This window comes from Schistocerca serialis, chromosome 9, assembly GCF_023864345.2.
Source record: "Schistocerca serialis cubense isolate TAMUIC-IGC-003099 chromosome 9, iqSchSeri2.2, whole genome shotgun sequence".
In the NCBI taxonomy this organism is placed as follows: domain Eukaryota; kingdom Metazoa; phylum Arthropoda; class Insecta; order Orthoptera; family Acrididae; genus Schistocerca; species Schistocerca serialis.
The window spans coordinates 371,482,947-371,508,801 of record NC_064646.1 but is presented as its reverse complement, the minus strand read 5'-3'; positions in this window follow the sequence as shown (position 1 = coordinate 371,508,801).

The window sequence follows — 25,855 nt, the reverse complement described above, 5'->3', positions numbered from 1 at the left end:
TTCCCACGCACAATTCGTGAATGGAACAGGGAAGGGGGGATCAGATAGTGGTACAATAAGTACCCTCCGCCACACACCGTAAGGTGGCTCGCGGAGTATAGATGTAGATGTAGATGTAGATTCAGAAGGATGTAGGTTGCAGTAGGCACTGGTAGATGAAGAAGCTTGTACACGTTGGTGTAGCATGGAGAGCTGCAGCAATCCAGTCTCTGGACTGAAGACCACCGCAACAACAACAACTGCATTGATAAAGTTTTGTTAGTAGGGGAAATCAAGATTTGCCTTAATAAAGCCTGAAAGGAACTGACGACTGATTGCCGTTCTCCATCATTTAGGAAGAAACTAGTACGACGCTCTTTGCGAACAGTTATCGTCATAAGCGAGGGTACAACATGGTAGCGTGATCGGACTACTTTACATACAGCCTTGCTAATAAGTGAAGCATCCACAAGACATGGTCGGATGCCAAAATGACCTCGTAGGTGTTCCCATCATCTGAGTGTGTCTAAATAAATTAGAACTGTAACTCTGAGTGATACGTTCTACAGCCACCAGATACCAAAACAGTTTTGTTTACGTTTAGTGCTGTTACAGGCATTGTAGTGTATATATGTGACGTGGAAAGAGTCCGATGTCAAGAGATCACTGTTTAGCAGATAGAGGTGCAGCGTAGTCGTCTGAGACAATGTTATCAGCACCCGACAGAATTTCAAAGGGGCCGGCTGGTGGAATCTTTGAATACGCACAATTTTGAGTCATTCTGTGTCTTCCCGCGCCATTGGTCGGAAAATGAGATTTAGCGTCCCATACGTAGGCTCTTGTTAATACGAGCACAGAAATGGCTGCATTTATGGCGTCGCATTTTGTTACAGAACAATCGAGGATCTGGAATACACCGGTTGACCATCGTCGGCGAACGAGACGGCGACCTGTGGAGAAGTACCATTTATCATATAATTTTGAGAGGCATACCTATGTTGCTTGGATTGATATACCGTTCTTCAAATGATTTCGAGGGGTACAGCAGCGTTACTTCTGGAGTCGTGTTGTGGGGACCCATCGGGTATGAACTTTAGGTCGCGGCTCTCAGTGATGGACGGAACTCTTGACAGCAGGGGGTTACGTCAAGAACATCCTGCTTTCTCATATGTAACCACTGATGTCATTTTTCAACAGTCCAATGCTCGTGCACACATGGCACATGCCCCTATAAACTGTCCACGTGAGACTGAAGTTCATGTGGTAACACGTTTCCTAGATACGTTTCCGACAGAACCTACATGGAGGAATGTTGGACGCCAACTTCGCCACTGCGCCAATAACCAGACCAGTTACAACAGTTGTGGGCCATCTAGCCTCAAGAGGTGATTCAACCGGCTTATGACACCCTTCCCAAACGAATCAATGCACTCATGCAGGACAGAGCCAATGCAATGTCGTACTAACAAATGATTTCATATTGCCGAGTCCATTCTTAATTTTACTCGAGTTTATTGTCAGAGAAGTAATATCACATTCCCTCTCAACTTGTGGAGTTTCATTTTATTTCTTCCTCCCCATCTGGGCACTTCACACTTTGTGTGCTACCACTCGGGCTGCTTTCAATTAGCAAAGTTACGGCCTCTTTCTCGTATCTTCATTCAAGTAAAGAGAAGACGCGGTCACGAACATTCAGCGCTCGTTCCGTAAAAGTAATTTATGGCCTCCTAGAAAGCGCAGACACTGAGGCTAGATGGAACGGTCAGCCTTAGCGTGCAGAGAAGCTATTAGACGGCCGGAGCTCCGTACAATGCTCGCAGGCGCCTATTACCTCCATCAAAGCAAGCCGTAATCTGCTGGCGGCAGATAAGTCTCTGCAACAGCCATATCCGACACCGCCCGGGGTCACGCTTTCGAGCACGTCATTTACTGAAAACGATTGTACGTTCCGCAGTCGGACTGTGTTTCACGTTCGTTGTTTTATATTTACTAATCTCAGACATCATGTGCATGTAGTTCAACGCATCAACTGCTCCTTAAGTGTGACTGAGTGCAGCGGTAGTAGCTAGTCGTGCCTGTATTTCCTGTATACATGCAGTATACACAGAGGTCACAGAAGTAAACGGTTAGCGATATGCTAGTATAAAGATGGCGGTAGTATCGCGTACACAAGGTAAAACTGGCATTGCGTTGGAGGAGCTGTAATCTCTATTTCGGTGATTCATGGGTTTCCGACGTGATTATGGTCACTCGACGGGAATTCACGGACTCAGAACGTGGAATGGTACTTGCAGCTAGATGCATGTGACGTCCCATTTCGGAAATCGCTAGGTAATTGGATATTCTGAGATCCACAGTTTCCGGAGTATGCCGGGAATATCAAATTTCCGACATCGTTCCTCACCACGGAAAGGAGCAGTGGCCGTCGGCCTTCACATAATGACCAAGAGCAGTGACGTTTGCGTAGAGTTGTCAGTGCTAACAGACCAGCAACACTGCGTGAAGTAACCGCAGGAATCAATGTGGGATGCACCACGAACATATCTGTTAGGACAGCGAGGCGAAATTGGGAGTTAATGGTCTATAGCAGCAGACGACCAACGCGAGTGTCTTTGGTAACAGCACAACATCGGTTGCAGCACCTCTCCTGGGCTTGTGACAATATCGATTGCACCCTAGACGACTGGAAAACTGTGTCCTGGTCGGATGAGTAACGGTTTCATATGGTTAGAGCTGATGGTAGGGTTCGAGTGTAGTGAAGATCTCACGAAGCCATGCGCACAACTTGTCAACAAGGCACCGTGTAATCTGATGGTGGCTCCATAACGAGGTTGGCTGCGTTTATAGGGAATGGATTGGGTCTTGGTTATATTCGGCTACTTGGAGACCATTTGCAACCATTCAAGGTACTACATGCTCTCAAACAACGATGGAATTTTTAGGATGACAATGCAGCATGGCAGTGGACCACAATTGGTCGTCATTGGATTGAGGAACATTCCGGAAAATTCGATTGAATGATATGGCCTCCTAGAGCACCCGGTATGAAACCAGTCGCAAATTTGTGGGGCATAATCGAGAGGTCACTTCGTGCACAAAATCCTGCACCGACAACACTACCACAAATATGGACGGCCATAGAGGCTGTATAGTTAATTATTTCTGCAGAGAACTATCAAAGACTTGTAGAGTCCATGTCACGTCGAGTTCCTGCACTATCCTCAGCCAAAGGAGGTCCCAGAGGATATGAGGAGGTACCACATAACTTTTGTCACCTCGGTATAAAAGGCAGATATACTTCGGTAAAGAAGTGCTGTGCCTTCGATTCGTTAGGTCATATCCGCGTATTCTCTAGAATACAACAATGGCCACAATATCTTTTCCGAGCAGCAGGTTCAATGAATATGTATTACCTGTAATGAATTTACAAAGAACATTCAGCACTTTTGATGGATTTTAGAATTTCATCAATGTAGATTTTATCTTAACTTGCAGAAATACTGAAATGTACACTCCTGGAAATGGAAAAAAGAACACATTGACACTGGTGTGTCAGACCCACCATACTTGCTCCGGACACTGCGAGAGGGCTGTACAAGCAATGATCACACGCACGGCACAGCGGACACACCAGGAACCGCGGTGTTGGCCGTCGAATGGCGCTAGCTGCGCAGCATTTGTGCACCGCCGCCGTCAGTGTCAGCCAGTTTGCCGTGGCATACGGAGCTCCATCGCAGTCTTTAACACTGGTAGCATGCCGCGACAGCGTGGACGTGAACCGTATGTGCAGTTGACGGACTTTGAGCGAGGGCGTATAGTGGGCATGCGGGAGGCCGGGTGGACGTACCGCCGAATTGCTCAACACGTGGGGCGTGAGGTCTCCACAGTACATCGATGTTGTCGCCAGTGGTCAGCGGAAGGTGCACGTGCCCGTCGACCTGGGACCGGACCGCAGCGACGCACGGATGCACGCCAAGACCGTAGGATCCTACGCAGTGCCGTAGGGGACCGCACCGCCACTTCCCAGCAAATTAGGGACACTGTTGCTCCTGGGGTATCGGCGAGGACCATTTGCAACCGTCTCCATGAAGCTGGGCTACGGTCCCGCACACCGTTAGGCCGTCTTCCGCTCATGTCCCAACATCGTGCAGCCCGCCTCCAGTGGTGTCGCGACAGGCGTGAATGGAGGGACGAATGGAGACGTGTCGTCTTCAGCGATGAGAGTCGCTTCTGCTTTGGTACCAATGATGGTCGTATGCGTGTTTGGCGCCGTGCAGGTGAGCGCCACAATCAGGACTGCACACGACCGAGGCACACAGCGCCAACACTCTGCATCATGGTGTGGGGAGCGATCTCCTACACTGGCCGTACTCCACTGGTGACCGTCGAGGGGACACTGAATAGTGCACGCTACATCCAAACCGTCATCGAACCCATCGTGCTACCATTCCTAGACCGGCAAGGGAACTTGCTGTTCCAACAGGACAATGCACGTCCGCATGTATCCCGTGCCACCCAACGTGCTCTAGAAGGTGTAAGTCAACTACCCTGGCCAGCAAGATCTCCGGATCTGACCCCCATTGAGCATGTTTGGGACTGGATGAAGCGTCGTCTCACGCGGTCTACACGTCCAGCACGAACGCTGGTCCAACTGAGGCGCCAGGTGGAAATGGCATGGCAAGCCGTTCCACAGGACTACATCCAGCATCTCTACGATCGTCTCCATGGGAGAATAGCAGCCTGCATTGCTGCGAAAGGTGGATATACACTGTACTAGTGCCGACATGGTGCATGCTCTGTTGCCTGTGTCTATGTGTCTGTGGTTCTGTCAGTGTGATCATGAGATGTATCTGACCCCAGGAATGTGTCAATAAAGTTTCCCCTTCCTGGGACAATGAATTCACGGTGTTCTTATTTCAGTTTCCAGGAGTGTATTAACGAAGGAAACTCTCCATCTCATCCCTCTAAGATTTGGTGGTAAGATGGCCCGTCAAAAACACAGATGAAGCTTTAAAAGAAGAAGGTGTACCTAAATACGAAAAGGAAAGCAAAATAGATACAGGGGCCGGGCCATGCTTAATAAGTGCCACACTGAGTGACGAGAATGATCCACGGCGTCTTGGTAAGTGGTCATGGTGTTGGACTGCAAAGCGGACGAGCTGTGTGTAAAACTCCTTGGTGCCATTTATTTTCATTTCTTCCCCAATATTATGAACTTCACTTCCGCTCATTGATATGTTTGTTCTCTTTCTGTAGTCTGGGCAGTTGTCATACTATACGTTGTTTATTGAATATGAGTCATGAGGTAAGCATACACTACCGTAGCAAGTAAGTGTGATGAAGACATCTCACAGAAATAAAATCAACAAATAAACGCGTGTGAACTATGATAAAACAAAGTAATTCAAGAGTTAAAACTTGCAAAACGGAACGCAACTTCAAGCACATACAAAACTTACAATTTGACAGAGAAAAGAGAATCTACGTGACTGTGAAATTGTTGTGTTTATTACTTGCGGATTATGTGACATACTATTACGTTTTCATCTTTTCCTTGGTAGTGGTCACATTCACAGTAATCGGGCAAGGAGTCACATATCACTCACTCACCAGACGAACAAATTAGGTGCGTCGATAAGAGAATGGTATCATATGACATAGGTACTACCACTAATGCTGTGTATGACACTCCCGACATTTTCCGGTGGAGGATTCTGTTGACTCGTCACCTTCTTCTGAAAAATTTGCAGTTTCCCTTCGAAAACTATTTCCTTTCGGCTACTAATAGAGTACTTGTGCAGAATCAATTGTCATTCTGAGTGTCGTCCTTAGACCTCGCTATTGCAAACGAACGTTACACCACGACACAGACACAAATTTGAATACAGCGAACGGTGAAAAAAAAATAAAAAGGTAATTAGCACGAGGGAGCCTTGAACACGGTTCGCCCGCTTTGCAGTCTACCACCGTTAACACTTAACCACGACGCCATGGCTGTTCCATACTGTTATATGTTGCACTTATTATACACGAGCCGTTCACTGTTTCTATTCTGCTTCTCTTTTATAGTTCAATACACATTCTTCCTATTTTCATGCTTGATCTATGTCAAGTTTTAAATCTAAGGCGCCGTGATGGGGAGTTTCCTCTTTAAAGTAGTCAATGGAGAGAGGACAACAGTTCATCAATTATTCTCTGTTTTAAAAGAAGAAAGTCAGAGAACCGAAGGGGGAAAAAGTAATGTCTTCCAGAAGGCTCCACCCATTTATCGTTTAAAATTCACATGGATGGTGCAGCAGAAGAGAACATATACTATGCTGATGTACATGTCAAGACAAACTGGTTACGCTTGAATACAACTCTTTTAGTTGCAGCGGCATAGTGTCTTCAAAAGAAATCATGCACAGAATTTGCATAAAAAGTTCTCGGTTTACTTGCCACGTCAAATTTGGATAACATCCCAAGCTTTCGATGACTACCTCCGTCATCTTCGTCAGGGGTAAAACTGACTGTCGTGGACCTTTTTTTTTTTCGTTATTGTGATTTTAATACCCGTAGAACAGGTAGGCTCGCAGCAGCAAAATACGCCGCTCTTCAGTCAAAGATAGTACAATGATAAAACAGAGAAGACACATGAGTTGGAACAAAACGGCGGGGAAAAGCAGTAGACACATGAACATGAAAAACATAAAGCCGTTCACACTCGATGACAATCCACACTACTAACTGTTGACATGAAGCACAAACACTGAAGATGTCGATGGCACTGGTGTACGATGGAGTATGACAGTGAACACTGAACACTAAACACGATGGCACACACGAGACACTGATGGCGATGATCTCTGGCGCACGAATGTCCATTTAGTGTGTGCGAGTCCGGGGACCTGCCAAGAGGGGAAGAGGGGTGAGGTGGGGCAGAGGGGAGAACAAGGATGCCAATGACTGAGGAAATGGGGGGAAGAGGAGAGGGACAGGGGAAGCCGGGGGGAGGAGTGGGGAGAAATGGAGGAGAGGGGAAGAGGGAGAGAAGGGAGGGGGGCTGCCCAAAGGAGCAAACACAGGAAGAGGGATGGAGGATCAAGGTTGGTAGGACGGGTAGATGGAGGGGAGGAGGGCATCATCAGGGAGAGGGAGCTGGCGGAAGCCACCTTGGGAGAGGGTAAGGAGGGTGGAGAGATGGAGACCGGGTGGGACATGGGAATACAGGAGCGGCAGCGGGTGGGAGCAGGAGAGGATGGGCGAGACAAGTGGGTGAGGAGGATCGAGTTTGCGGGAGGTGTACAGGATCTGTATCCTTTCAAGGAAAAGAAGGAGGTGGGGGAACGGAATGAGATCGTACAGGATCCGCGTGTGGGAGGGGAGACGGATATGATAGGCAAAGCGGAGAGCATGGCGTTCAAGGATTTGAGGGGATTTATAAAAGGTAGGGGGGGGGTGGGCGGAGATCCAGGCCAGGTGGGCGTAACAAAGGATAGGGCGGATGAGGGTTTTATAGGTGTGGAGTATGGTGGAGGGGTCCAGACCCCACGTACGGCTGGAAAGGAGCTTGAGAAGACGGAGTCGGGAGCGTGCCTTGGCTTGGATTGTCCGGAGATGGAGGGTCCAGGAGAGTCGACGGTCAAGGGTGACGCCAAGGTACTTAAGGGTGGGGGTGAGGGCGATAGAATGGCCATAGATGGTGAAATCAAGGAGGCGGAAGGAAGGGGTGGTTTTGCCTACAATGATCGCCTGGGTTTTGGAGGGATTGACCTTGAGCCACCACTGGTTGCACCAAGTGGTGAACGGGTCAAGATGGGATTTTGAGAAGGTGTTGGGAGCTCTGCAGGGTGGCGGCAAGGGCAAGGAAGGTGGTGTCATCGGCAAACTGGAGAAGGTGGACGGGGGGTGACGGCGGCGGCATGTCCGCCATATATAAAAGGTACAGAAGGGGGCAGAGGAAGGAGCCTTGGGGCACACCAGCGGAGGGAAAAAAGGTGTAGGAATCCGTGTTATGGATGGTGTCATAGGAAGGACGGTGGGAGAGAAAGGAGCTGATCAGACGGGCGTAGTTAATGGGAAGGGTGAAGGTTTGGATCTTGAAGAGGAGACCGGAATGCCATACACGGTCATAAGCACATTCGAGGTCCAGGGAGAGGAAGATTGTGGAGCAACGGGAATTAAGCTGTTCAGAAAGGAGATGAGTGAGGTGAAGGAGAAGAGAAGGACGGCCGAAAGCCACACTGGGTAACGGGAAGGAGGCGGTACTGGCGGAGATGCTGGTGGATGCGGTGGGTGAGGATAGATTCCAGGACCCTGCCGAAGACCGAGGTAAGGCTGATGGGACGGTAGGAGGAGACGGCGGACAGCGGTTTACCAGGTTTAAGGAACGTGAGGACTACATTGTAGAGCCTGGCCAGGGTAGAGGGGAAAGAGACACAAGCTTCACGAAGGTGACGGTAGGTGACACGATCGTGACCAGCAGCGGTGTTGAGTTTCGTGTGGAGTGTAGCAATGAGATCCTGTGTAGTGATAGGGGCATTGAGTTCTGTGTGTGCAATGTTGTCCAAGTACTGGAAACGAGGTGCGAGGGGAGGGACAGAGGTGTCAGTTCGATCGTGGACAGCCGGGAAGAGGGAGTAATCGAACTGGGGATCATCGAGGATGGAAAATACATCAGAGAGGTAAGAGGCAAAGTGATTGGCCTTACTAAGAGTGTCAGGGAAGGGGTGATCATCATGGAGAAGAGGATAGTAGGGGGAGGATTTAGTTCCAGTAAGGCGACGGAAGGCTGACCAGAACATGGACGAGTTTATAGGTAGGGTAGAATTTAAATGGGTGCATGTCTGTCGCCAGTCCCAGCGTTTCTTAGCCACGAGCAAATTTTGAATGTGTCACTGGAGTTGCCGGTGGCATCAGAGTGTGTCCGGGTCACGCGATTGGAGGAAGGCACGGTAGAGATGGCGGGATTCACGGAGGCGGAGGACGGCCTGTCGGGGTAAGGTAGAATGGTGGGGGTGGATGGCGACAGTTGGGATGTGGGCCTCCACAGCCTCAGACAAGGTCTGCTGGAGAAAGGAGATGGCATGCGTTACATCGTCAGGGTGGTGGTAGGTGGGGTGGTTATCGACCTGGGTGGAGAGGGTATCCCAGTAGGCATTCCAGTTGGCACGGGAATAGTCATGGACATACTTCGGGGGAGGGTCATTATGAGTGTCGGGGCAGGGGCGACGACCGTCTGAAATGATGAGGAGGACAGGGAGATGGTCGCTACCAATAGGCTTCACGACATCCACCGTTATGCAGTCAAGGAGGTTAGGGGAAGAAAGGATAACATCAGGAGCGGAGTTGGATTCGGGACGGGTGTGCTGGGGGATGGGGATGAGGTCGCCTTGAAGGGAGGAGAGGAACCGATGCCATCGCCGTAACTGGACGGCGGAACAACTATGGATGTTGAGGTCGGCGGCGATCTCGTAGGAGGAGAAGGTAAGGTCAGTGTGGGAGACGAAGTCGAAGGGAATAGGGGCGTGAGGGCGGACATAGATGGCGGCGCAGGTGACAGTAAGGCTGGGGAAGAAGAGACTTAGGATCAGGTGCTCGGTGGGGTCGGTAAGGAGAGGTTGGAGCCGAACTGGGATCTGGCGGTGGTGACCAAAGGCAACTCCACCACACGCAATCGGGAGGGGATTATCGGAGCGGTGAAGGAGGTAGGGTGATGTGTGGACGGTGTGGTGGGGTTGGGGAATGTTTCATTGAGGAGGAAGGCATCCACGTGGTGGGTGCCAAGGGTGTGCAGGAAGAGGGTCTTGTTGGCGGGAAGGGAGCAGATGTTGTTGAAAAGGATACGGTGCTGTCGTGCCATAACAGGGATTTAGACAAGGGTGTCAAGACAGGAGAAGGTGAAATGGGCCTGGTTGTGGAAGTAGGTGACATACATTTTGAGGTGGAAGGCGGAATGGGCGGTGAAGGAGACCTGTTGGAGGGTGTGAGAGCGCTGGAAAGGGTGGACGTTTTGTAGGACAACGGTGAGGAACCTGATGATGTGATCAGCGGTGGGGGGTGGGGGGGGGGACGAAGGGAATTTCCAGGATGGGTGGGGGCGTCCAGAGGACGGACAGGGACAGTGAGTTCAGGGGTGGTCGGTAGGGGTCGGGCTTTACACTTTTGGGAGTAGGTGGGATGTAGGAGATTGCAGATATTACAGGAGGGAGGGGATTGAAGGTTAGAGCACTGCTGGAGGAAGTGTGCTTGCCTACAATGCGGGCAGGTGAGGGCCTCGCGGCACTCGGCTGTTGGGTGTGTGTTACAGCACAGACACCTCTGGCAGCGCAGGGATTGAGGAGGGGAACAGGAGGGGTCGACCTTATAGTGCTGGTTGAAGAGGAGGGCACCCTCCTTCAGGAGACGGTCCTCGGAGAAAACCCGCATAAGGCAGGTGGGGCCGGCCGAGTTGAAAATGCAGTGGACCGCCCGCACCTCCAGTGTGGGATGTGCCTTGAGCTCTGCCAACACCTCCTCCTCCGTGATTGTCGGACTGAGCCGAGTGATCACGGCGGTGAGGGTCGGCGGCCGACACAGGGGTTGGGGTTGGCAGGTAGGAGATGGAGAATGAGCAGGGGTGAGGGAGGCGTTGGGGCCAAAACGGGTGATGGGGAGGCGGGAGAGGATGTCAGTATGGAGGGTGGGGCTGCGGGAGGAGATGAGAACGGAATCCCATCTGGGAGTGAGGAGTGAGATGGGGGCACCAGGGAACTGTTGGCAGAGGAGGAGGGAGAGATTCCGGGCCTCGAGAAGGGAAGGATTGGGATGGGAGAGGAGGTATTTGTATAAAGAGGGGGGGAGGAGGAGGAGGAGGAGGAGGAGGAGGAGGAGGAAGTGGAGGAGGCTGAGGGAGCAGGGCCAGGCGGGGAGACATCCATGGCATCCTGCGGGGGGGAAAGAGGACGGGGCGGGGCCTTTTGGGGAGCGGAGGAGGTGGTGGTGCCACTAGGACGTTTAACGGCGGCAGAAGGGTGGGTGTTGACATGCGGGACGGGACCTATAGGGAGGTGGCGGGAAGGGGCAGGTCCCGGCGTGGACGCAGCACTCGGCGCCGGAGATAGTGACGGTGAAGGCGACGGCGACGGCGACGGCGGTGATGGCGAAGGCGATGGGGAGAGTTGGACATGGGCAGTGGCCCGACGGGCCACCACCCTAGCTGGAGCTGCAGCGACAGGCTGGGGAAATGGGAGGAAGAAGCTGGAGAGGGGGCGACAAAGAGCGAGGGCGAAGGGAGAGTGAGAAGAGGAGTAATGGAAAGAGGGGGGTGTGACTGGGCACACCATGTAATGGTGGTGGTAGCGGCGGAGGGTGACGTGTACACAATGGCAGTGGTGGTAGTAGTGGCATTGGTGGGCTGATATGACGACAGGGGTAAACAGAAAAGCGCAGGACGAAATGGAGAGGAAAAAACTGGGGACAGACGAAGACGAAGATGGATGAAGACCACGCTGCTGGCGCTGGCGCTGGCAGAAATGCCACAGCTGCTGCTGCTGCTGTCGCGGACGGGGCCGGGGCCGCTACTGCTGCTGCTGCTGCTAGGCTGGACCGCTGCTCCTCGGCTGGCTGGCTGGCACCTGAAACCCTAGCGCTTCGATTAGTGCTGGAATGGCACAATCGAAGAGCGGTATCCTTTCGGAGTACCACCGGAGATGCCTGGTCGTGGGCCGGTGAGGCTTCCGCTTTTATAAGCAATGGACGACTTCTCATTGGCTGGATGACGTCACGGTGATAACGGCGCATACTGAGGTGGCGGCCTCTATATCCGTAGATTTTGTTTGCGCGCTTTATCCAGCGTTGCTTGCAGCGCCATCCATGGAAACAGGCGGAGAACTGCGAGGATCATCTCGGCTCCGAGATTAAATATCCGACGACGGTATTCAGAAAAAAAATGGATATTCCGATCGTGATGTCAGATCTACCCTGGCGAAGAAATATAGGAAGGACGCTGTTAGAACAGATGAAGAGGACCAGCATATCGCGCGGCTACCATTCTGCGCTGCAACGACCAGCAAGATCGGCAGAGTACTGAGCCGGCAGGGAATCAGACTAGTCTTCCGGCCACCCGGGAAGATTAAGGAGATGTTGCGACCCGTGAAAGGTAATCTTGGCCTGAGAGTGCCGGGAATTTACAGCATTCCTTGCGAGTGTGGCGCAAATTATGTGGGCCATTCTATAAGAACTGTTGCTGTGTGGAACATCAACGTGTGCCGGCCGCGGTGGTCTAGCGGTTCTGGCGCTGCAGTCCGGAACCGCGGGACTGCTACGGTCGCAGGTTCGAATCCTGCCTCGGGCATGGGTGTGTGTGATGTCCTTAGATTAGTTAGGTTTAAGTAGTTCTAAGTTCTAGGGGACTTATGACCTAAGATGTTTAGTCTCGTAGTGCTCAGAGCCAACATCAGCGTCACCTGAAAAACAGGTATCTAGAAAAATCAGCGGTGGCTGGGCACAGTTTGTTAAATAAACATAAGATTTTATTCGATGAAACCAGACTACTTGCTCACGCTTCAAACTATTGGGACTCTGTCATCAGGGAAGCAGCTGAAATTAGACTCTGTGAAAATAATTTCAACAGAGACTCCGGTTATGCACTCAGCAATGCATTGAAGCGCGCAATTGATAAAGAAAGAGCGCAGAGGGAAACTTCTTACATTCCTCGCAGTTCTCCGCCTGTTGCCATGGATGGCGCTGCAAGCAACTCTGGATAAAGCGCGCAAAGAAGATCTATGGATAAAGAGGCCGCCACCTCGGTATGCGCCGTTTTCACCGTGACGTCATACAGCCAAGGAGAACCCGTCCATTGCTTATAAAAGCGGAAGCCTCACCGGTCCACGACAGTCAGTTTTACCCTTGAAGAAGATGACGGAGGTAGTCATCGAAAGCTTGGGATGTCATCCAAATTTGACGTGGCAAGTAAACCGAGAACTTTTTATGCAAGGAATGGTTCAAATGGCTCTGAGCACTATGGGACTTAACTGCTGTGGTCATCAGTCCCCAAGAACTTAGAACTACTTAAACCTACCTAACCTAAGGACATCACACACATCCATGCCCGAGGCAGGATTCGAACCTGCGACCGTAGCGGTCACGCGGTTCCAGACTGAAGCGCCTTTAACCGCACGGCCACTCCGACCGGCTTTTATGCAAGGACTCCGTTGCGAAAGACTTCGTAATTATGCACAGGATTTATTCATAAATATGTGCCGTGAAAAGGAGGGTGACGTCTCGTTGCTTAAGATAATGTCACTAACAGTGAACATAAATCCGAAAATCAAGTTAATCGGCAGTTTCATTTAACTAGGTAGCAAAGCAGTAGAGTTTGGTGAGCGGTGCTAGGAGCTGCAAGGTCGGACTAAACAAGCTAAATACTCTATTCAACATCAGGCTACTTACAGGCAAAAAGACCATTAAGTAATCATAACATGATATTAGTTTAGTAAGTCACAGCTGCAAAACACTAACGCGAATTCTTTGCAGACGAATGGAAAAACTGATAGAAGACGACCTCGGGGAAGATCAGTTTGGATTCCGTAGAAATGTTGGAACACGTGAGGCAATACTGACCCTACGACTTATCTTAGAAGAAAGATTAAGGAAAGGCAAACCTACGTTTCTAGCATTTGTAGACTTAGAGAAAGCTTTTGACAATGTTGATTGGAATACTCTCTTTCAAATTCTGAAGGTGGCAGGTGTAAAATACAGGGAGCGAAAGGCTATTTACAATTTGTACAGAAACCAGATGGGTATGAAAGGGAAGCAGTGGTTGGGAAGGGAGTGAGACTGGGTTGTAGCCTATCAGCGATGTTACTCAATCTGTATATTGAGCAAGAAATAAAGGAAACAATAGAAAAGTTCGGAGTAGGTATTAAAATCCATGGAGAAGAAATAAAAACTTTGAGGTTCGCCGATGACATTGTAATTCTGTCAGAGACAGCTAAGGACTAGGAAGAGCAGTTGAACGGAATGGATAGTGTCTTGAAAGGAGGGTATAAAATGAACATCAACAAAAGCAAAACGAGGATAATGGAATGTAGTCGAATTAAGTCGGGTGATGCTGAGGGAATTAGATTAGGAAATGAGACACTTAAAGTAGTAAAGGTGTTTTGAAAAATAACTGATGATGATCGAAGTAGAGAGGATATAAAATGTAGACTTGCAATGGCAAGGAAAGCGTTTCTCAAGAAGAGAAATTTGTTAACATCTAGTATAGATTAAAATGTCAGGAAGTCGTTTCTGAAGGTATTTGTATGGAGTGTAGCCATGTATGGAAGTGAAACATGGACGATACATAGTTTAGGCAAAAAGAGAGTAGAAGCTTTTGAAATGTGGTGCTACAGAAGACTGCTGAAGATTAGATGGGTAGATCACATAACTAATGAGGAGGTATTGTATAGAATTGGGGAGAAGAGGAGCTTGTGGCACAACTTGACTAGAAGAAGGGATCGGTTGGTAGGACATGTTCTGAGACATCGAGGGATCACCAATTTAGTATTGGAGGGCAGCGTGGAGGGTAAACATCGTAGAGGGAGACCAAGAGATGAATACACTAAGCAGATTCAGAAGGATGTAAGTTGCAGTAGGTACTGGGAGATGAAGAAGCTTGCACAGGATAGAGTAGCATGGAGAGCTGCATCAAACCAGTCTCAGGACTGAATACCACAACAACAACAACAACATGATATTGAAACTAACCACAGAATTAAAGAGACGTCAGAAATATGTTTTCCTCTTTCTTCTTGTAGTACAACATTACGCTGATCCGTCTTCATGGTATTACGAAGAGTTTAGTTACAATTCAGAAGACAACGTTTCAAGCCTTTATCAACTTGCGTATACTTTAAAAGAAAAAACGGCACTGAAGCGGAGTGGTTCAAATGGTTCAAATGGCTCTGAGCACTATGCGACTTAACTTCTGAGGTCATCAGTCGCCTAGAACTTAGAACTAATTAAACCTAACTAACCTAAGGACACCATACACACCCATGCCCGAGGCAGGATTCGAACCTGCGACCGTAGCGGTCACGCGGTTCCAGACTGAAGCGCCTTTAACCGCACGGCCACACCGGCCGGCGAAGCGGAGTGGAAAAAAGTGTTATAAGTGGCTATTTGAAGTGTGAATGTACATGTGGTATACAAGCTTCCATATATAAAATATAAATTGATATTTCGGGCTGAATTCACTTTTTTCTGGATGATCAGTATCTCAGGAAAGGAGAAATAAGTGTTTAAGTTTGCAATATCAGAACTTTTTTTCATTGTCGAGGAGTGTGCTCGCAATCATACTCAACTGCTCAATTATTCTATATAAATACAACCAGTACAAAGCGATTATTGTCTTTCGTGGTCTTTTTTCGAAAACTGAAGACAAAAATTAATATAGTACTAAATTGTCTTTACCAGACTATTGCGGGAATCCACTGTGCACGTTACTAACCACCTTAGTGCTGCACAATGCTGTACACACTTGTCGTCACACGCCTTTTAATTTCTGAGGAATGACCAGCAGTGTGACAAACAAACTTAGTGAGATACTGATAAAGCAAATAATTATTTGCTGTGCGCTATTTCAAAGCTTTTGAGATACTATTTTCTCTCTGCATTTGCAGACACAACGTAGTACATATCACCCAGTCTAAACATATTGACTAGGCATCTGTTTTACATGAACCGATATATGTTTATTCCGATATATGCAACAAACGGTACAAGTTTATTAGGAAAACACTGCAGTTAATGGACTGGAAAATTGCGTAATTTATTTTGAGCTTATTGAGTTCTGATGTGTGTGTGGCAATATCGCCACCACAGCTTTGTCACATTGTCATAAAAACAGTTAGACGTGTTCTCCATCTTTTTTTGTTTCTTTCAAATAATATCTCCCTTCATTCAGGGTACCTGACTGGCTCTTCATACGGCTCGTGGAGGAGCCTCACAGAAATGTTCAGTACTAACATGCCTTGAGGAAATCATGGGCCAGTAAATATCTACCTGCCATTATTAATGATTAGTTGTTTCAAACAGGTGCAGCTATCAACAATTCGTGTGGGCAGTGAATGAAATAAGCTTTCAGTTAAGGAACAAATTGAACGAAAGTGTAGAAGGCCTCAGGGAAGTATTAACTTAGCTTCGTCAAGTTCGTTACCTCCTATCACCACTGCGATTTTAATAACATCAATTACAGATGAGGTTACCGCCCCACTTCTCATTCAGTAAGCAAACCTATGTACTACTGTAGTATTTAGACAACATACCATGAACCTTTTGAAGGAAATATTCAAAATCAAATGATACTGAGTAGAGGTTGAAACACCTCGGCACGCTGCTTGCCTGTCAAAAAATGGTTCAAATGGCTCTGAGCACTATGTGACTTAACATCTATGGTCATCAGTCCCCTAGAACTTAGAACTACTTAAACCGAACTAACCTAAGGACATCACACAACACCCAGCCATCACGAGGCAGAGAAAATCCCTGACCCCGCCCGGAATCGAACCCGGGAACCCGGGCGTGGGAAGCGAGAACGCTACCGCACGACCACGAGATGCGGGCACTTGCCTGTCAATTCATATTTCTTACATGGCGCACAAGCACACACAGTGTAGGTTGCCTAGCGGGTCCGACCGGCTAGTTGTTGCTTTCTTTCCACCGCCTAGCCTAACATGTCACTGTCGCTGTAGGATCTTGGACCGGCGTGAGCCAGTGAGAGCACATGTAAGCAAAATTTAGCTGTATCAGCATGCACTGAAGGAGGAAGCTCGCTTAATTTTGGTGCTGGGACCGGTACTTGTGTGCCAAGGACGTTCTGGTGAATGTTGGCGGCTGTTTCGGTGCGTCATCATGCGTCTTGGAGTAAGTGAATGCTATTTCTGCCCGCTGTATGATTTAGTAGTGCATTTCATTACTATTACTATATCTTCAAGTCGCGCTACTTAAGAATAGCTTGTCATAATAAGTGTTTGTTAGATTTGCAACCTAAGTCCAATAACACAGTACAACAAAAAATAAAACTTTTTTCAGGTACAGAGATAAAACATAGTGGACCTAATTCTGACTTGCTGAATCTGAAAACGCAGTTTGGTTTTCGCCATCACCCTAGAATTTTTTGTTACGGAGGTTTTTAAATGCCTCTATCGAAAAACAGAGACTAGAGTGGTCTACACTAAATTTAGACAATACATAACATAGTTAATGCCATAAAACTATCTTACTCTAGTGTCCTGGGCCTAATGTACATTTTTACAAGAAAAATTGTAACATTATTTGGCTCGATGATGGTGTTCACGGTGGAGAGTTGAGTCTTCTTGATGATAACTTCCTTATGTGGGATATATATCCTTCACGCTTCAAAAAGCAACAGTAGTCACTTAACATTGAAGGGTTTCATCTACCATTGTAGCGGCTTTCCATTCGCAAAATGTCCTGATGGAATCATACTCCGTGTTCGTCACTAACCACTCGCAAATTGGTAGGGAATAAATCTATATGAGAATGGAGGAGGTGCAATTTTAGAGACATTCTGCATCCAAGATTTTTATAGTTCTCGAAAAGAGTTCTCACTAATATGTAACAGTTTTGTGCTCTGCTATTCCCTAGGAAATCTTCAACGACATCCTTAAAAAAACGCCAGGCTTCAAGTTCTGACTTAATTTTTCTTCGAAGTTCTTATAATGCATTAACTTCTTAATCTGTGGCCAAATATAAAACCCCTCTTTTAATTTGGTGTCACTTAATTCAGGGAATACTTCACGTAGATACATGACACCATAAGCATTTGTGTCCATTCCATTGACAAAATTCTTCATAAGACCGAGCTTAATATGCTGTGGGGGAAGGAAAAGATTTTGAGAATCCACCAAAGGTACATGCTTCACATTTTCTCACCCTTGAGCAAATTTCTCTCATGGTGGCCACTGTTTAACTGTATAATGTTTATCTGTTGCACGGCTGTCCCTAAGAAAAAAGAAAAAGCAGTACTTTATGAAACCTCTATGGAGACCAGAAACCAGTCACCTTAAAAAATGTTCAAATGGCTCTAAGCAATGTGGGACCTCCGGAATTAAACACGTCTTTTCGCTAACATATCGAGGGTAAATTAAAGTCAACACCAACTATTATCGTATGAGTACGTGTTTGAAATCAATCTCAAGTTTTCTTTGAACCTTTCAGCAACTGTTCATCTGAATTGGGAAGTCGGTAAAAGGATCCAGTTACTATTTTATTCCTGTTGCCAAGAACGACCTCTACCCATACTAACTCGCAGGAAGCATCTTCTTCAATTTTGCGACAAGTTAAACCACTTCTAACAGCATCAAACACGCCACCGCAAACCGTGTATAGCCTACCCTATCGGATCACCGTTAGGCTCTTCGCAAAAATTTCGGCTGAGCTTATATCCCGCTTTAGCCAGCTTTCAGTGCCTTTAACGATTTGAGCAACAGTGGTTTCTAATAGCACTTGGAGCTCTGGTACTTTCCCAACTCAGCTACGACAATTTACAACTCTTATACCAATGGTTCCTGAATGTACGTTCTTCCTGTGTTCAGACTGCACCCTTTGTGACTCAAACCCGTCTTGTGTTCTCCCGAGACTCTCTAACGTAAAAAACCGTCCAGTCCACACCTCACAGCCCTGGTACCCGTAGCCGCCTCCTGCGAATAGTGGGCAGCTGACCTATTCAGCGGAACTCTAAACCCAACCACCCCTCTGGCACAAGTCAAGGAATCTGCAGCCTACACGGTTACTGGACCCTCTAAGCCTCTGATTCAGACCCTCCACTCAGCTATGTACCCGAGGTCCGCAATCGGTCCTGTCGACTATGCTGCAAATGGTCAGCTCTGCTTCCATCTTGCAAGCAAGACTGGCAGCCTTTACCACTTCTGTTAGCCGCTCGAAACCAGAGAGAATCTCTTCTGATACAGAGTGACACACATCATTGGTACCGACGTGAGGAACCAGTGTTTGTTTACCTTTTAAAATTTCGCATAGTGTTTGGTTCCCTAAGCCTCTGCCGTACGTTCATGCTGGTGGAAACCGTTTTTGAATATCTATTGTTGCTCCAGAGGCACTTGAGGTGGCAGAGTTAGGTGAGACATCGTGTACAAAAACGAATCAGAATGGTTTGAACTTCAATGTTTTGATTTCTTCATGTTGTATTTTCAATGCCTACAACAAAACACTTTTCTGCCGAATGTACTTAGTAAGATGAATTCCAGAAAAGAAAAGAAAATGTAGAAGGAAGAGTAAGCAAATGTATGTGACTGGAGGGTTGAAGTACACGATGTAATATACACTAATGTTAAATATTACATTTCAAAAGTATCTCACATTAAAGTTTAGAACAAAAAAGGTCACTGCACTAACTTTCATCACACTCATTTCAAACATAAATCACTTAAAATTATACAATAAATTCAACTATGTTATGTAACTTTCAGGTCATAACTTTTAATCTTGACGTGATGGACACTTCCTGATTTCGCATTTTATATGACATTACAATATAGAATTAAGTTTTATACACTCCTGGAAATGGAAAAAAGAACACATTGACACCGGTGTGTCAGACACACCACACTTGCTCCGGACACTGGGAGAGGGCTGTACAAGCAATGATCACACGCACGGCACAGCGGACACACCAGGAACCGCGGTGTTGGCCGTAGAATGGCGCTAGCTGCGCAGCATTTGTGCACCGCCGCCGTCAGTGTCAGCCAGTTTGCCGTGGCATACGGAGCTCCATCGCAGTCTTTAACACTGGTAGCATGCCGCGACAGCGTGGACGTGAACCGTATGTGCAGTTGACGGACTTTGAGCGAGGGCGTATAGTGGGCATGCAGGAGACCGGGTGGACGTACCGCCGAATTGCTCAACACGTGGGGCGTGAGGTCTCCACAGTACATCGATGTTGTCGCCAGTGGTCGGCGGAAGGTGCACGTGCCCGTCGACCTGGGACCGGACCGCAGCGACGCACGGATGCACGCCAAGACCGTAGGATCCTACGCAGTGCCGTAGGGGACCGCACCGCCACTTCCCAGCAAATTAGGGACACTGTTGCTCCTGGGGTATCGGCGAGGACCATTCGCAACCGTCTCCATGAAGCTGGGCTACGGTCCCGCACACCGTTAGGCCGTCTTCCGCTCACGCCCCAACATCGTGCAGCCCGCCTCCAGTGGTGTCGCGACAGGCGGGAATGGAGGGACGAATGGAGACGTGTCGTCTTCAGCGATGAGAGTCGCTTCTGCCTTGGTGCCAATGATGATCGTATGCGTGTTTGGTGCCGTGCAGGTGAGCGCCACAATCAGGACTGCATACGACCGAGGCACACAGGGCCAACACCCGGCATCATGGCGTGGGGAGCGATCTCCTACACTGGCCGTACACCACTGGTGATCGTCGAGGGGACACTGAATAGTGCACGGTACATCCAAACCGTCATCGAACCCATCGTTCTACCATTCCTAGACCGGCAAGGGAACTTGCTGTTCCAACAGGACAATGCACGTCCGCATGTATCCCGTGCCACCCAACGTGCTCTAGAAGGTGTAAGTCAACTACCCTGGCCAGCAAGATCTCCGGATCTGTCCCCCATTGAGCATGTTTGGGACTGGATGAAGCGTCGTCTCACGCGGTCTGCACGTCCAGTACGAACGCTGGTCCAACTGAGGCGCCAGGTGGAAATGGCATGGCAAGCCGTTCCACAGGACTACATCCAGCATCTCTACGATCGTCTCCATGGGAGAATAGCAGCCTAAATTGCTGCGAAAGGTGGATATACACTGTGCTAGTGCCGACATTGTGCATGCTCTGTTGCCTGTGTCTATGTGCCTGTGGTTCTGTCAGTGTGATCATGTGATGTATCTGACCCCAGGAATGTGTCAATAAAGTTTCCCCTTCCTGGGACAATGAATTCACGGTGTTCTTATTTCAATTTCCAGGAGTGTATGTACTTTGCAAGTACCAAAACCACTGTTGACGAGCGTAATTCATTATGCTCCGTTTGAATCTGTGGGCACATGTTAGTGAGTGTATCATTTCAGAATTATTCCATTTATGAATAGATATCACCTGAAGTGTCCATTCGTTCATTCATTCTCTCTCTCTTAAAACGCAAGCGAAACATTTTGTACCTTTCTTTATGGGTCTCGTCAACTGATCAATTATTTGCGAACTTATGCATCACTTGTATCGATGATTTATATTCCTACCGCTTTAAATTTGCCTGGTTATTGCATTAGAGACTTTCCTTTTCCTAAACTTAAATTTACTCTTGGTATATGGATGTAATTTGAGGGCTGCAACTATATGTAAAATTTTTATGAATGATATTTCTGAAACAGTCACTTGTTACAGTATTTTATTTGCACGACGCGTATGAAGCGAGATTAGTTTTATAAAAATCTTCCTTTACCCGTGTCTGTAGCCATGTGACGTTGTCTATTGATATTGACACTGGACGGCATCGTGCAGCCTATACATGAAATGTATTCGCAGTTGTGAATATGGACAGTCATCAGCTATATAATGGAATGACCACAGTGAAACTTTGTGCCGCATTGGGACTAGAATCGGATTCGTCGCTTATTGCGAGTGGTCGCCGTAACGTTTGGCATTCCTTGCACGACTCATGGTCAGACCCAAAGCTACATACGTCGTCAACCTTTACTCGTACATTCATCATATATACTGTAGTACAGGTGAGACACTTTACTTGAAAGTCCCTTGCCCGGTGTCGGCGGATAAATATGATAGTACAGTGCCTGTGTCGTCCAAAAGTACGGTGCAAAGTTCCTTCTGACTCTCAGGCATGTCCGAAGGAACATTACATGGTCATGTGTAATAATACAGGCACTGCTGTATCGTATATTACAATCCGACTTAGCTCCATTTCCCTGTGTTGTTTGTTTTGAAAGAAAAGAGCCTACTCTCCTTGCAGTGGATGTGCAAGCTATCTTTCTTAGCATTTTTTTGCGATCAGGTAAGGACGCTGCGAGGCTGTTGGTGAGATGTGGCTTGGAGATGTAACTTGCTAATTTTCAGTTCTTCTATAGAAGGTTGCTTATTACATTTTAGCGAACGTTAGGCACACTGTTGCAGCACGAAGCGTTCCTGTACGGCCAAATTCGTAATACTTTCAGGTTTGCTTAGGCAATGTGTGTACGTAACACACAGTCTAGTGACATTAATGTGACTGCCGCCTGTGTTCAACTTCTACACCCAATAACCGCTCACAGACATCAGGTGGCAGCACTAGAAGTGGAGGGTATATAAAGCATGTCCTGGAGGGATGTAGTTATTAGCTGTCGTTATGCAGAAACGGAGCGTTTTATCTGACGTCCAAAAGGAGATGATAGCTGGCTGTCATGTCAAGGGTTGAAGCATTTTAGAAATGGCTAAGTTTGTGAACTTATCGTGTTTCGCTACGGTTATATTATACTATGTGTGGCAAAATTGCGATATCCAGAACCGGCACCAGAACATGATGCGTCACGAGCCATAGTTGACTATGTGAACGACAACTGCGGAGATGTGTATGGGCGAATAAACGTAAAACTGTTGAGGGAAATAGCTCCCACATGAACGACAGGACTGGCAAAACTGTGGCCTAAACAGCCGTACCGAAAAGTTGCAGCGCATTGGCCTCCACCGATGGTGCCTTGTTCATGTGCCCATGTTGACTGCTTTCCACAGGCGATGAAGGCGGGAAGTTTCACATCAATACCGCAACTGGGACGCCCATTGAGAGGCGGCAGGGGGCCTTTTCAGATGAATCACGCTTTATCCTCCATCTAACAGACGGCCTTTGGCGTATAACTTCTAATAGCAAAGGGTTCAAGCCAGAGGAGGGACTGTTTGGATAATGTTTATGTGAGGTTTCTTGGTGATCTCGCCTTTCTGGAAATCACAATGATTTAATACAAGTATTCATCTATCCTTGGGGATCATGCCCATGCCTTCGTGCAGTTTTTATCTCTTTTCGGGACGATGGCATTTACTCGCGGGGCGGGACAACGTGTCACAAAGTTCGCAGTGTATATGCGTGGGAAAAGCACCAGGGTGAGGTGATCGTCCTTCTCTGGGCATCAAACACCCCCGCTTTTAACCCAAATGAGAATCTGTGGGACCTCATCAACTGAGAAACCGAGTGCTACGGCACTGGAGCCGGCATGACTCCACATCCCTGTCGTTATCTTCCAAAACCTCATTTACAGCCGGCCGGAATGGCCGTGCGGTTCTAGGCGCTACAGTCTGGAACCGCGAGACCACTACTGTCGCAGGTTCGAATCCTGCCTAGGGCATGGATGTGTGTGATGTCCTTAGGTTTGTTAGGTTTAAGTAGTTCTATGTTCTAGGGGACTGATGACCTCAGCAGTATAGTTCCATAGTGCTCAGAGCCATTTGAACCTAATCTACACTCTTGCTACTTGTCTCGCAGCTGGTCACACTGCAGAAGTTGGTTGTTCGGGCTTTTCACAGGTGGTTACACTAATGTGACTCGACAAGGTACTTAATTACTGCTAGTTGTGAATGCTTCACAAGATTTCCATGTTGTGCTTCAGAAATTTCTGCCACATCGCAAATAATTTTCCGAATCATGGTCTTTTCCAGAGTTAGGTATTTGTATACCTGGTACAAAAATCACGGCGGAACTTTTTCAAATCTTTCTTCGAGAATTCGGTTAAATTTTACAAAACGTGGTTGGTTTCCAACGTATAAATAATGAAAAACATCTGATCTGAATGTTATGTGATCCCAGGTATCCAATAAGGTCATACTCTCACATGACAACACGCTGGCTTAGTTAGGTGCCGTAACGTACGTAATTCCGTTGTTGTAGTCGGCGCGTGAGTGGAGGAGATTATCCAGAATCGGATTAAGGGTGCAGCGAAGTGTTTGCCGCCGAGAGAAAAAGACAACGTCCCGTTTCGCCTGCGGCGTCTGCACGAGGCTGGCTGGTTGCCGGCGATAATCGGGTTAGGCCGCCTAACGAGCGCCGCGCCTCGGTGTGCTCAGTCGGGTTAGGTTAGGTTGGGTTCGGCTCTCCTCGCTCGACTGCCTCAGCTGTAGCGGAACGAAGCGACCACCATCGACCCAGTGGCTGACCCCGCAGGCGCCCAGAAGCAACACGCTGCCGGCGTGCTGGTCAGCGAGTGAGCAAACTGCTGAACATCGGAACTGCAGCACCGAGAACAATACAACGAGGAGCGTTCAATAAACCTACATCTACATACATACTCCGCAAGCCACCTGACGGTGTGTGGCGGAGGGCACCTTGAGTACCTCTATCGGTTCTATTCCAGTCTCGCATTGTTCTTGGAAAGAAGGATTGACGTTATGCCTCTCTGTGGGCTCTAATCTCTCTGATCTTATCCTCATGGTCTCTTCGCGAGATATAAGTAGGAGGGAGCAATATAAGCTTGACTCCTCGGTGAAGGTATGTTCTCGAAACTTCAATAAAAGCCCGTACCAAGCTACTGAACGTCTCTCCTGCAGAGTCTTCCACTGGAGTTTATCTTTCATTTCCGTAACGCTTTCGCGATTACTAAATTATCCTGTAACAGAGCGCGCTGCTCTCCGTTGGATCTTCTCTATCTCTTCTATCAACCCTATCTGGCACGGATCCCACACTACTGAGCAGTATTCAAGCAGTGGGCGAACAAGCGTACTGTAACCTACTTCCTTTGTTTTCGGATTGCATTTCCTTAGGATTCTTCCAATGAATCTCAGTCTGGCATCTGCTTTACCGACGATCAACTTTATATGATCATTCCATTTTAAATCACTCCTAATGCGTACTCCCAGATAACGTATGGAATTAACTGCTTCCAGTTGCTGACCTGCTATATTGTAGCTAAATGATATGGGATCCTTCTTTCTATGTATTCGCAGCACATAACACGTGTCTACATTGAGATTCAATTGCTATTCCCTGCACCATGCGTCAAATCGCTGCAGATCCTCCTGCATTTCAGTACAATTTTCCATTGTTACAACGTATCGATATACAACAGCATCATCCGCAAAAAGCCTCAGTGAACTTCCGATGTCATCCACAAGGTCATTTATGTATATTGTGAATAGCAACGGTCCTACGACTCTCCCCTGCGGCACACCTGAGATCACTCTTACTTCGGAAGACTTCTCTCCATTGAGAATGACATGCTGCGTTCTTTTATCTAGGAACTCTTTAATCCAATCACACAATTGGTCTGATAGTCCATATGCTCTTACTTTGTTCATTAAACGACTGTGGGAAACTGTATCGAACGCCTTGCAGAAGTCAAGAAACACGGCATTTACCTGTGAACGCCTGTCTATGGCCCTCCGAGTCTCGTGGACGAATAGCGCGAATAATGCTACACCATTTTATAATCGGCCAATGTAGATATAAAAAAAAAATGCGAACTTTGTCGTGGGACATAGTTAAATACTCCTGCTTCATGACGTTCCGATAGGTTACGGAAAGTAAGGAACGATCGGTTGCGAAATGGAAACCCCAGTGAAAATCCGATGATGTTTTGCACAGGTGTGTTGGGCAGTGTCTCTAGTATGCACGTCTATCGCATTACGTCGTTCTTTTTAGTTCTGAGCACACAAGGAGCACATAAAGATACCTAGAGCAATAGTGTCTCCCTCTAAGTACGAGGGCCTGGTGGGAAATTCCGCCTGAAGCTATGCAGCCAACATTACATAACTGTCGTGCGCTTTCATCTTCAAGTCAATTCTCAGCCACATTCTGCAGGGGCAATGAAGATGCTCCTGCATCGTTTTCAATTCCAAATGTTTGTTTGCCCACAATACAGCCCGTAATTGTCTTCATCCGAGTTTCATCTCTGCTCACATGAACCGCTGGCTATGAAGA